Source organism: Chrysochloris asiatica, unplaced genomic scaffold (genome assembly GCF_000296735.1).
Source record: "Chrysochloris asiatica unplaced genomic scaffold, ChrAsi1.0 scaffold00064, whole genome shotgun sequence".
Taxonomy (NCBI): Eukaryota; Metazoa; Chordata; class Mammalia; order Afrosoricida; family Chrysochloridae; genus Chrysochloris; species Chrysochloris asiatica.
In genome coordinates this window covers 15,991,479-16,000,053 of record NW_006408582.1, presented here as the reverse complement: position 1 = coordinate 16,000,053, position 8,575 = coordinate 15,991,479, and positions in this window count along the sequence as shown.

The window sequence follows — 8,575 nt, the reverse complement described above, 5'->3', positions numbered from 1 at the left end:
TTGACAACATTCAACACCAATTCATAGTAAAAATTCAGCAAATTGAGAGTAAAGAGATACTTGAAACTGATACAGGATACCTTTCCCTGTATCCTCTGGAGCTAGGTTCCCTATTGAAAGCTTGTAAGCCAGTCACTTCTTGCTTTGTAGTCTCCCCCATTTTGGGTAGCCAATGTCTAAGTTCCCCCTCCCTGTCAACCCTGTGTACCAAGGGGGTGGGAATGATCCTCACTGCAGAGATTTGTCCGCTCCTTTGTCATACTGCATCCACAAGCATAGGTCAGGATCTTCCACTTATTGTGGGTTACTCCTTTGTTTTTCCCTTTCTCTCTTCCTCTAGTCATGTTCTGATCATCCAGCCACTGATGCCAGGTCAAATGGGTACTATCTGCAAGTGTGAGTGTTCTTCTGCATCCCCCCTCTATATATCAGCTGGATGCTTCACACTCTGTTTTAGTCCTCTGGCACTATGTCCCTGCCCTTAAGCCCAGGAGTCCCCAGGTCTCATCATACTAGGTCTCATCATACTGCTGGTTAACCAGGTCTCAATCCAGGTTAACAGGAGTCTATTGAATGTGGTCGGACTTAGTTCACAACTTCATTGCTGTCTTTCCCCTCTTCCCCTTATCAGTGACCAACGTGGCCAGCAGCAGGACCATATGCCGGCTAGTGTATTCCATTTGAGTTTCAGTCTTGGAAGGGGAAGACATCTCTTAAAAGCCTACCACCACTAGCACATTTGATGGTGAAAGATTGAATGATTTTCCCCAAGGAACAAGGAAAAGGCACTCATTCCCGCCATTTCTATTCAGCATTGTGCTAGAGTTCCTAGCCAGAGCAATAAGGCACGAAAATAAATGGCGTACAGCTCAGAAATGAAATAAAACTTTATCTACAGATGACATGATTTGGGGTACAAAAAGCTACTAGAACTAATAAGGGAATTTGGCAAAATCACAGAACGCAAGGTCAATAAACACAAGAAAAGTTGCATTTCTATATATATAGGCATACCTCTTTATTGTGCTTCACAATAAAAATTGTGACAATTTGAGATTTGCGGCAAGCCTGCATTGAGCAACTCTAGCATCTCCATTTTTCCAACAGCATGTGTTTACTTCATGTCTGTGTCACATACTGGTAATCTCACAATATTCCAAACTTTTTCTTATTATATGCCATAAACATAACATATGCAATGGGAAACAAAAAAACTGTGTAACTTGCTTTCTTGTGGTAATCTGGAGTTGACCCCACAATATCTCTGAGGTATGAGGGTAAATCAAAAAGTATTGTTACTGGGTTCCAGTTCATACGTGCATGTGTTTATTTTTAAAATATATGGGTAAACATGTCTCTGGGATCTGTGCGTGGCTGCAGAAAAGTTCTCTCAGTAACACGCTTGTGCTAGTCTTGCAGAGTACTTTTTGTACCATGGAAAAACACTATATTGAAGTAAGAGCTAATATCAAAATTTTAACAAAACTCAAATGGACATCTTCCCAAATCACAGAAACTTCACAGTAACTTTACAGGAATACTGGCCCACATAAAACAACAATTTTCAGATATGTTAAGTGTTTTAAGAAAGGTAGAGAAGATCTCAAAGATTAGCCAAGAGACGGAAGACCGTCAGTCTTAACAAGTGAAGAAACTGGCAGCAGACCAGACAATGATGGGGAAAGGCCATAGAATGACCATCAATGTGATAGCTACTGAAGTTGGTATCTCACATGGTTCAACATTTTCAATTTTAAGCAAACCTCTTGGCCTCAGCAAGTTTTCAGCTTGATTAATGCCAAAAGTTTTACACAAAGATCAGCTAGCAAGATGATTTTATGAAACAGATCGTAAGAGGATGAGTCTTGGATTTATCAGAAAGCTTCAGAGAGCTAGCTTCAATCAAAACATTGGCTTCGAGGGGATCTGCTAGGCCAATTAAATTCAAGGCAGGTCAACTCAGGGGTGCAGTTACTGTTTTGGGGGGATTCCAAAGGAGTAATATTGATAGCAGATTTTCTTAAAGGACACAGGATAATCAAGGGAGTTTATGAAAAAGTTTTAAGGAAACTGAAAACTGCATTGGTGAGAAAAAGGCCCAGAAGTTGTGTCAAGGATTTTTTTTTCCATCATGACAATTCACTTGCTAATTCTTCAAAGATAACTATGGTTGTCCTATATGAATGTCCTTGGGGAACTTTACCCCATACACCCTACAGCCCTGATCTTGCCCCATTCAGTCTTCTTTTTGTTCCTCAGACTCAACATTTTAAAATAGAGGTGGGAACCTTATTTCTGCCAAGGGACATTTGGCTATTTATAATATCATTCACAGGCCATACAAAATTATCACCTTAAAAATTAGCCTGCTGGTCAAACATTTAATCAACTCACCAGTTATTGTACCTAGCTTTCAGCTCATCATTGCTTTACAGCTGAATGATTTCATGTGGCAGGTTATCAAGCGCATCAGCTGAGTCCACATTGGACCGTGTAGCAAAGAGATTCCATTTTATTTGTTTACTTTTCATAGCCTTGAATCTCTTATTAAATGCCTCCATTAGTTTCCCACATTCATCACCATATTCAAGTATCTTAGAAGGTTTTTGTCCTTCCAGAGTGGGGAAATGCACCATGTGATTCCTTTCAAGTTGCACTTTCCACATCATTAATTTAGCTTCAAATTATTTCATATTGGAAAGCAGAGAGCTGAGAAGCTGGTTGGGGCTCTGTAGTTCTGAGACATACTCAGTAATATCCACTATGAAAGCTAGATTGCACAGCCACATGCTATCATTGAGTTCCCTGACAGGGTTGCCCTCATGAACTACTGGATTGCTGCATCCCGCAGTTCATAAAACCTTATGAACATGTTCTCGCGACTCAGCCACCACACTTCACAGTGATAAACAAGATCACTGTACTCAGAGGCTAGATCATTCAGTAATTCTTTAAACTGGCAGCTATTAAAACTCTCTGCTTTTGACAAAATTTATGCATGGCACTACTGTTGACATTACATGGTTGACCCGCAATGACTGTGCACAAAGACTTTCTTGGTGTCTGATGCAGTGGCATATAATTAAATCACTTGGATCAAGACTGGGATGATTCAGTTCTTTCTTGTCAAATGCAATTAACCCTTTTAATGAGCCAACCACTGTTGGAGCTCTGTCTGTAGTAAGACCACAACTTTTCAAGTGTTAGCTCAGGTTTTTTCATTGATAAAACAAATCTTTGAAACAAGTCCTCACCTTTTGTAGTGCCATGCATGGCTTCCAGTGACAGCGGCTCCTTTTGTGAGTCAAGCTATGCAGTTATCCCACGAACAAAAATGGCCAGTTGGACGGTTATTTGTTATGTCCATTGTCTCATCACAAACCAGAAAGAAAAGTTGGAAATCTGCAGAATCCTTCAATGTTTTTTCAATATCTTGTGCTAAATCTGTAATCCAATCTGAGACAGTTCTCTGAGACAAAGTAACACTCTGAAACGATCTTACTTTGTCTGGTGCTAACAACTCTGCAGAAGCCACCATGCACTCTTTCACAAACTCTCCCTTTACATGAAGCCTTAGCTTCTTTGCAATTAGCTTGTTCACTACCTAAGTCCTCTGAATACCATTGTCCCTGTCATAAAGAGGCCTAGTGAAAGCAACTTGTTTGATCCACACTCTTCTGAAGAGCATTGATTTTATCCAGATACATTTGGTCTCCCAATTCATTTGAGTTTAGCTGTAATGACACTCCAGGTTGGCTTTTTTCATTACAGCTAATGCATCACCACAAACTAGTCACACTGGTTTGTTTGCCTTTGACGTCAACAAAAAAATAATCATTTGTCCATCTCTCTTGGAAAGATTGACAACTCCGCATCAACTTTTCTTTGTAGTCACCATTTTAGGATGTCATACCATTTAAACATTTTAATATGCAACGTGTGTGTTGCCCTCAATGAGATTATTTTCCTTTGATCACTGTTCTAAATCTACATCTTGGATTTGGAGCACATCCAATGTTTGTATCATCAACTTGAGGTCTTTTCTGTGTACTGTAATTCCATTAATCTGAGATTCAGTTTTTGTAAGAAGTGTTGATCTTGGACATGTAGCTAAAGACTGCATTGGAGTTATTGTCGTTGTCAACAAAGAAGTCGACAACATTGTCCTCAATCATCAAAGGCAAGGAAATCCGCATTGCAAGGAATCATTGCATTGCATCTCGTCTGATCATCACAGGATTGCTGTAGTTTTGCCACAGTGTGTTAACACTTTTGCATCTTGTGCACTCCCAGCATGCCTGGCGCTAACTGTCCTCTGAGTCACCGCAATACAGTCAGATGGGCTGAGGGCAGCCAACAAGAAACATAAGTGTCTGTCTCTTATAGTATGTGTCCTGTCTACCCTGTAATGGACATTCCTTGCTTGTCCCCCAAATTTTACATTATTATGACTCACTTAATATAAATTTATGTTGCTGCAAAAAAAGTTCCTAGATTTATTGAATTTTGAGTGCCATCTTTGGTTGCCTTGGCAGGGCCAGACCAAATGATTTTGCTGGCCTTATACAGCCCACGGGCAGGATATTTCCCACCCCTGTTTAAAAGGAACACAATTTGTGTCCCTTGAGGATGTCAACGCTGCTATTTTTACATGGTGTAAACGGAAGAGTGCAAAAGGGCTAGAGAGAAGGAAACACCATCTTCAGAAGTGCATAGGCTTAGATGGAGGATGTGTGGACAAGCAATAGCTTCACATTTTGATATTTTTGTTTAATAAAGGGTCCCATCAGAAGTGCATAGGCTTAGATGGAGGATGTGTGGACAAGCAATAGCTTCACATTTTGATATTTTTGTTTAATAAAGGGTCCCATGATTTTATAGCCATATTTTTTTTTTTTACTTACCATCACGTAAAGAACCTCTACAGCTCAATAAACAATCCATTTTAAATGGACAATAGATTTGAAAAACAATTCACAAAAGAAGATATACAAGTGGCTAATACACATATAAAATTTGAGTATTGACCAGTTGTGTGTGTATCAAGGAAATACAAACAGAAGCCACAATGAAATGCCATCAGATGTCCACTAGAAAAGCAAGAAAAAAAAAAAATTGTTAAATGACAATGCCGAGTCTACAAGGATATGGAGCATGTGCAACTATTGCTGATGGGAAAGTGAAATGGTGCTTTCCACTTTGGAAAACAACTGGCAGTTTTGTATAAAGTTCAACATACAGCTATTGTATGACCCAGCCATTCCACTTTCAACTGTTTACCTAAGAGAACATGCACATGCAAAAGCTTGTTCTGAAATGTTTATAGCCACTTTATCCAAAACCGCCTAACCCTAGAAACTGCCCAAGTTGTTCATCAACAGTTAACTGGCTGAACACATTGCAGTTCAGCCATACAGTGGAATACTGCTCAACAATTAAAAAAAAAAAAAAACTACAATTGGGATAAGTCTTAAACATTTTCTACAGCAAAAGAGGGGAGACAAAAAGGAGTACAATCTGTGTGACTCTATTTATATGGAAGTCTAGAGCAGGAAATATTTGTCTATCCTGTGGGAAAGCAGATAACATTTGCCTGGTGCTAGGGGTCGGGGAGGAGATTGACAGCAAAAAAAAGCAAGAAAACCTTTTGGGGGTGATGAGATTATTTCTTGACTGTGACCCACCAGTTGCTATCAAGTGCATTCTGACTGCTGGCAGCCCCCTGAGTGTCAGAGTAGAACTCTGCTCCATAGCATTTCAGTGGGTGGTCTTTTGGAAGCCTATCACCAGGCCTTTCATCTGAGACACTTCTGCATGAACTGAAAACTTGCAGCCTTTTCGTTAACCATTTGCCCCACACAGGGACTCCCATGGGTATACACATTTGTTAAAATTCATCAATTTATAGACTTTAAATGGGTACATTTTACAGTATGGAAATTACTTCTCAATAAAGTTGACTTTTTACAAATAAAAAAGAAGAAAAATCTGATTCCTGCGCAGCAGAAGTTCTGATTAGGGTTCCACAAAGGACACTGGTAAGCAGCTTTCCAGATGGGAGTAAAGGGTAAGAAGCCCCTAACTCCCAAACAGGTGCTTCATGAAAAGGACAGAGAGGCGTGTGTTGACTGAAACTCCTACTCCTCTTCATTACCTTGATCCAAGCATTTAAGTGCATCACTGTGCCCTGTGAACTGCTGCTTATTAAAGTCATCGGTCCATGCAAAGTCACTTACTGTCTCCATAGCTGCAGCCCCTCCTCTAGCCCCTTTCCCACCTCCCATCCCTTCCCAACCACACTTCTCTATGGGAAAATGGCCATTCTATAAATGGCTTGCCTGCTCTGGATGCCTCAGCCCTGGAGTGGGGTCAAACCACCAACCTTTTAACTTAGTAGTCTAGTGTGCAGCCGTTTACACCACCCCTCCACTCTGCAATATTGTTGTTGTTGCTAAGTGCCATCAAGTCGGTTCCAACCCATAGCAACCCTGTATAGGGTTTCCAAAGAGCGACAGGTGAGCTTGAACCACCGACACTGTGGTTCAAACAACTTTGCAGTCCAGTGCATTAACCCACAGCACCACACCAGAACTCCACACTCCACAATAGAGAGACAAAAAAAAAAAAAAAACACTTGTTTTTTGGAGCCGTCTCTGACTCATAGCAATCCCATAGAACAGCGTAGAAGTGCCCCATGGGATTTCCAAATCTTTACAGAAGCAGGCAGTCACATCTTTCTCCCGTGGAGTAACCAGCAGCCTTTTAGTTAATAGCTAAGCATTTAACCATTGCACCACCTGGGGTCCTTTAGCAAATCATACCTGACACCAAGCCTATTGTCCTCAAGTACTTTTTGACTCAGCGATCCTATTCTGAGACCTTTCTGGGAGGAGACAGCCTCATCTTTCTCCCACAGAGCAGCTGGTGAATTTCAATTGCCCACCTTGCAGTTAGCTTGTTGTTAAGTGTCGTCAAGTCGGTTCCACTCAAAGTGACTCTGTCTAGGGTTTCTGAGGAGCAGCTGGTGGATTTGAACTGCCGACCTGGTGGTTCGCAGTCCAGTACTAATCCTACAATGCCACCAGAGCATCTTTCAGCATATCATTGTTAAGTGCCCTCAAGTCTGTTCCTACTTAGCAGCCCTCTATAGGGTTTTCAAGGAGTGGCTGGTGGTTTTGAACCATCACATCCAGTGCTTATCCTACAGTGCCACACCAGGACCCCTCAGCAAATCATGGTGGTTGCAGGGGGTTGTGTGACATCAGAAGTTGGTTCTGACTCATAGAAACCCTGTATAAGATTTTCAAGGCTGTAAATCTTTTTGGGCAGCAGGAAGTCTCATCTTTTTCCTGCAGAGCAATTGGTAGGTTCGACCTGCTGACCTCATAGTTAGCAGTCCAACTCATAATCCTCTATGCTACCAGGGCTCCTTGGAGTCCTGGTGTGGGGCTGTAGGATAAGCACTGGACCGCAAGGTCAGTTTGATCCACAAGGTCGGCAGTTCAAACTCACCATCCACTCTTTGACAATCCTGTAAGGGGTTGCTGTGATTCAGAACAAACTCCATGGCACTTAACAACAACAACAACCAGGGTTCCTTACAGCAAATCATTTGTTGTTGTTAAGTGCCGTCAAGTCAGGTGCAACTCAGAGATCCTGTATAGGATTTCCAAGGACCAGCTCGTGGGTTTGAACAGCCAACCTTTCAGTTAGCAGTCTAGTGCTTATCCCACGACTCCACAGCAAATCCTTGTTGTTTTTTATAAGTGCCATCAAGTCAGTTCCTACTTGTTTCAACCCTGTATAGGGTTTCCAAACAGCATCTGGTAAGTTTGAACCTCCAACCTTGTGGTGCAGAGTTTATCCTTTGGCACCACACCAAATCTTCATTGGCTATGGTAGTAGTTCTCACAGTGAGAAACCTAACATCAGCTGCAGCAGCCACTGCCTCACCTGGGCACTCGTTATAAATGCTAATTCTCTTGTTGTGTGCCTTGAGACTTACCAAATCAAACTCTGCGGTGTGGCCCAGCAATCTGTTTTAACAAGCCCTTCTGGTAGTTCTGAGGCACAAACAGGAGGAAAGAATAGAAGAAGGAAATGTGGGGTGGAGATCCTTCTCTTTAAGGCTGATTAACCACCTCCTGTTCTCCCAGGCTTCATAACACCTACCCTCAGGTACGGGGGGATGAGGCTGGAGTGAGTGCGCATGTGAGAGAGGAAAACTCCAAGAAGGAGCCCATGGCATGACTGACAGCATGCAGAAAAGGGACCCTAAGGTTGAGGAGGGACTGAGAAGGACCAGGACCCAGGGTATGAGTGTAACTTGGACCAAGTTAGGCAGAGACCTTGTGAAGAGGTCATACCCTCTCTAGGGCTTGCCTCGCCTCAGGAATTTTGGGAGAAAGCTTCTCCACAAGGGGAGCTAGGAAATCAAGCTGGGGGTTAATCGGACTCATCCTTCTTTCAATGTGTACTTTAACTTTGTGTATCCTCAGCTCAGGTCTGGGTGGCTTTGACAAGCACAGTCCATTAGTACCTGTCTTCCAGGAAATTAGGAATCAGTTGAAAGTCA